Source organism: Corylus avellana, chromosome 8 (genome assembly GCF_965113065.1).
Source record: "Corylus avellana chromosome 8, dhCorAvel1.hap1.2, whole genome shotgun sequence".
NCBI classification, from domain to species: Eukaryota; Viridiplantae; Streptophyta; class Magnoliopsida; order Fagales; family Betulaceae; genus Corylus; species Corylus avellana.
In genome coordinates this window covers 9,327,912-9,333,175 of record NC_142497.1, presented here as the reverse complement: position 1 = coordinate 9,333,175, position 5,264 = coordinate 9,327,912, and the positions used below count along the sequence as shown (strand labels likewise).

Genomic DNA, 5,264 nt, shown 5'->3' with positions numbered 1-5,264 from the left:
TAGGCCCCCATTAAAATCATATTTATAGAAGGACAAGGTTCCAGTAGTAGCCTTTTAGGTTGCATTGAAAATTCCCAAAATGGTGAAAGTGGGAGATCATATTGGCTAATTGGCAAATTGCAATAAATTAACAAGGGAGAGAGATGGCTCCCACACGGAAACTAAATATGAGAGAGCAAACTTAAGAATGAATCCCTTTGAAACCAGTCTATTTAGTTGGACTAAATTATAAAACGCTTCGATCTCTAAGGGATAGCTCAATCGGCTAGGGCATATGACTCATAAGGTTAGAGACCACGCCTCATGAAGTCGAGGTCATTAGTTCAAATTTTCCTCTTTTCTTGTGTGGACATGTAAAAAAAAAAAAAAAAAAAAAAAACTCTCTTAGAGATCCTTGGGATATGCCAAAAAAAACCATTTTAGTCTATGGAGTCAAATTCCATTAAAACATTTGACAGATTCCGTTAGATTATCACGTCAGCGCTACTGAAATGATGATACTGGTCACTCTTAATAAAATATATATATATATATTAAGAGTTGAATTTTGTATTTATCCCTAATTTATTTATCCCTAATTTTTAAGAGCCGGTTTGAGATTGAGTTAAGAAATAGAGCTTCTATTTATATAAAAAAAAAAAAGCTTGAAAGAGTTTTTTTTTTTTTTTTTTTAAGCCTCATTTCAAGCTTTTCTAAAACACAATTTTGGGCTTTTTTTTAAAAAAAAAAAAAGTTAAAAAGTACTTTTAAGGCTTTTTACTAAACAAATTCATTTTTTATGTATTGAAAGCATTTTTTAAGCTCTTAACAAATTTGTTAAAGGCTGATTTATAACAAATTTGTATATTAAAAAAATATGTATTTCTCATGTGCTCAAAAAACATAGGACACATTTTTTTAGAAAAATTCCACAACACAGTCCATGAAGAGAAATGCTAGGGGATTAGGATCCCCTACAATTTGAAAGAAATAATAAATTTTCAAATTACGTAATTTTTAATTTTTTAGGCTTCAAAACACTTAAAAAAAATGTCATGTATTAAAAATGTTGTATGTTATAGTTGAAATTTGAGTATATTTTTATCAGGTTCATGCTTTTATGAAGAAAAAGTGTCTCTACAAAAGTGAAAATAAAGTTTTTTTTTGCAGAAAATTCTTGTTGGTTAGCTTAATAACATCCCACATTTTTAATAGATAACATTTTTCAAGTGTTTTGATGCCTAAAAATAGCCTAAATTACATAATTTGAAAATCTACAATTTTAAAAAATCGTAATGGATCTTGATCCTGCTAGGAATCAGTCAAAATTTTTGTAGTGATAATATTCAATAAAAAAAAAAAATTTAAAAAAAAAAACCAATAATAGCATCAAAATGCCAAAAAGGTTTAGCGCCATATGAATGAATAAAAAATAAAAATAAAAAAGAACATTTCCAGCAAAACCAAGGGAATCCACATTCTTTTGGGTTTCTGAATTCTCTTTATTTAAGTGCAACCAAACAAGATAATATTTTAAAATTCTCATAAATCCTAAAAGATTTCCCTCCTCCAAATGCTCTGTTATGTGTAGTGTATGTATTCATGCATCAACAATCTTGTTCACATTATTTATAAAAAAATATATATTTATTTATTGAGTAGGAATCAGTGTGGCATGCTTTTCAAGCACAAGCACTAATTAAGCAGCACTAAAATAAAGCAATAAGTAGGGAAAAATAATTAGAATTCAACGAGATACATGTCTATGGAGAGGTACTCGGGTAATTATTTGATTCAAAACATGACAAAAGTACTTTGAATTATTAAGTACCCATCACACATAAATGTGTATATTAGCAACTGAGCATAATAGCCACTAGAGAGGCCTTGCAGACTTCAGCAAACTTCCTTCAGAGTAAACTTGGAGTACAGATCTCTGCAATTGAACCCCAGAAGAAAATATTCTTGAACCCCAGCTGCCAACAAAACCCAATACAGACACCAAATCTATACAGCTATACAAGACAGCCGTAATACAAACAAAACCACGCCAGCAGAGTTCTGCTGTGTTGCATTGGAGTTATGCCTTAAGAAAACGCCAGCATCCAATCATGTGCATCCATTTTTTCATTTTCTTTTAATTGACGTCCTTCATCAGCATTTGGCGCTAAAAGACAAAAAATAGTGCATGTGACTCACTCCTGCTGATTTTCACTTAAATGCCCAAAAAACCCTGATTTTGGGAGTTCGAATGTTGTAATTGACCTTTAAATGGAAAAAGAAATTTTAAAAATAGAACTACTTTCTCTCACCTGTAAACCAAGATTTTCGTGGACAATCAAAACTTTCCGGCAAACTGAAAATTCTGATTCAAGTTTCGAAGAAAATCACGGACAAAACCAAACAGCTCAATCTCTCAGTTGGCTCTCTGATCAGGGACTTCTCGGAGCTTCCAGAGCTCGCCTGCGCAGAAAAAAAAAAATTTTGTTAAGAATATTTTATTAATTTTTTACGGTAAATAAAAAAGGGTGAAGATGAGGACGACACGTGGTGAGGAGATCAATGCGAAGAGAGGTGGATATCAGAATTCGTGGAAGAGAGGTGGGCGATGAGATCCGATAACCCTCTTTCCCACTCAACTCTCTCGTTACTCCCACAACTACTTTCTCTCTTCACACACTCTCTAATAACTCTTGCTTTCTTCCATACTTTCTTCTACCCCAAACACACATCACACAAGAAATTCCCATGGCCGCCACCAGAGTCGCCGCCATGGTTGCAGCCGCCATATTCTTCTCCACATTTTACAGCGCGTCAACGCAGGCACCGGCGCCGTCGGCGCTGGCGGGGTGCTCCGATATTCTGCTGAACTTGTCGGGGTGACGTATGTGGGAGGAAGGAAGCAATTTGACAAAGCCGGAAAAGGATTGCTGCCCGGAGCTGGCGGGGCAGGTGGAGAGCAACCCCGTCTGCCTCTGCGTGCTTCTTGAGCCCAACGCCACTCAAAGCTATGGGATCTCCATTGATTCGAAAAAGGCTCTCAAGCTTCCTTCCGTTTGCGGCGTTCAAACACCCCCCGCCACCGCTTGCTCAGGTACTCTCCACTCCCTTATTCTTGCAAATTATTATTATTCGCTTATTTTTCGTTGTCTTAAATTTAATTGCCCGATAAAGTTTTCTTCCAAATTAGGTGGAAAGAATTTCTTTTAACCTAATCTATAAATGTGACATGTGTCTTATGAATATATGAAATTCATATAATTTTTTTAGTTGCAAGAACAAAATCAGAATAAATTTTATTAAAAATTCATATGCATTTCACATATTATTAAAAAAAAATAATATGTCATTTTTATAGAGTAAGTTGAAGAAAATTCCTCCAACCCAATTTGAAGGTAAACTTTGTCCATAGTTTTATATTCATCCCAAATTTTTTAAACTTTTTTTTAGGAGTTCAACCTCTCAAAATTAATTAATTAATTATTTATTTATTTTTCTGTGCTTTACAGCTTTCGGAGTCCCTGTCCCAGGCCCTATAGGAGCTCCAACGGGGAGTGAGGGGTCACCAGGTAAATCCTTCCTCTTTAAACTTTTTTATTCTTTATTTTTTTGAGTTCCGTTTGTATTGATGGACGTTTGAACTAGGGTTTTCATGTTAGAACAATAATAGATATGCTAGAAAATTAGAATATAAACAAACAACAATTTCATATATCATAAATATTTGCGGAAGTAATTGAATCCTTTGCCTTCTGAAGACATGTAATAAAAAAGTTTATTATAAAATAATACGAGCGAGCAACATGGTCTTCCTCTCCACCCATCACAAACTCCTAATCCTAATAAGATTACATCCCTACATACAGGGACGGAATTTGGGGGTGGCCGGTGTAGGCCATGGCCCCCCAATACAATGAAAAAAAATTAAGAAAAACAAAAAAAAAAAAAACAAACAAATTTTGGATTTTTTTTTTTTTTTTTTTTTTTTCCTTACCCCTACCCATTAAAATTTTTTGCCCTTGGCCCCTACCCATACCAAAGTTTGATTCCGTCCCTGCCTACATATTGTTTACCATATTCAGTAGAAATTCAATTCTTACTTGATTAAGGTGTATAGAACCCATCAACTCAGTAATCACTTGATAACATTTGGGCCTGTCATTCTAGGCTACTTCTAACCCATTTTAGCAAACTAAATCTCACAATCGATGCAATTCCGATTAAGAAAATATTGCAACATTCCATGCAAACGCTTACGATGGCCGATCGGTAGCATTTCAGCGTCAAAACTTTTCTAATTGGGCCTTTTATCATTTACGATTAGGCATTCGATCGGATGGGTCAAATCAGATCATTTAAAGAGAAATCATTTCGTGGCTGACATTTAATAGCGTGTGTATATATATATATATATATATATATATATGCTTTTGCTTTCAATGGCCTGGCCTCTCATGCATATGTAAAAATTACAGGAGCTCAAGCACCAGAAGGAGCAGCCATGGCACCCACAACTGGAAACAGTGAGAGTGAAGCTTCAAGCATTGTGGGGTCTGGTCTCCCATTAACTGTTGGCTTAGTGATTGCATTTCTTCCAATATTCTTCTGATTATATATTTTCTCATTCAATTTCATAATCAGATGTTGTAATCAGACCATTTTATTTAAGAAATACAAATGTAGTAACACTCGGTCCTTTTCCTATTAGCCAATAATATTGATTTTGTGAAATGTGGATGTAGCAAATTAATATTTTGGGTTGTAAAAAGGAAATAATAAAAAGAGAAAAAAAATAAAAAATAAAAAGAATAAACCAACCGCATAACACATGAGCAGTGATGATTAAGAAGAAATTCACTAACTATAAAATTGGCATAGTGGAAGAATAAGGTAACTAATCAAATAACAACGTCTTTGATTCTGCAAGGAGAAGCGTCTTTGTCTTCTACCCAAAAAGATAAAACAAGCCCGCAGGCTAAAAGAAATATAAAACTCCACATAGTATTTGAGAGAGAATTATCTGATTTGATAATAATTCAATGAGTGAGTTTTACATAATAAGCTAGCCTATTTATAAAAGAAAAATCCTTGAAAAAAAAAAAGTAAACCTACTTCTAGTAAAGAAAGTAAATCTAATCTTAGTAGAAAAGTAAACATAATTGAAAGTTTAATCTTAGAACGTGATAATATGTCTTACATAACTTTAATACAATCTTAATCAGCTAACATGCTAAGTTTTAAAGAATCATCCTTGTATATATTGAATAAAAAAAAGGTAAAAAAAG

The 5,264-nt window shown here is 33.6% G+C and overlaps 1 pseudogene across 1 annotated transcript; it reads left to right on the top strand.

Moving 5' to 3' along the window:
• Positions 1-2,512: 2,512 nt before the first annotated feature.
• Positions 2,513-4,700, top strand: LOC132163370 (non-specific lipid transfer protein GPI-anchored 2-like; annotated as a pseudogene). The gene is made up of 3 exons (XR_015913032.1): positions 2,513-3,073; positions 3,489-3,548; positions 4,455-4,700. The product of XR_015913032.1 is annotated as a non-specific lipid transfer protein GPI-anchored 2-like (transcript).
• The last annotated feature ends 564 nt before the right edge of the window (positions 4,701-5,264 follow it).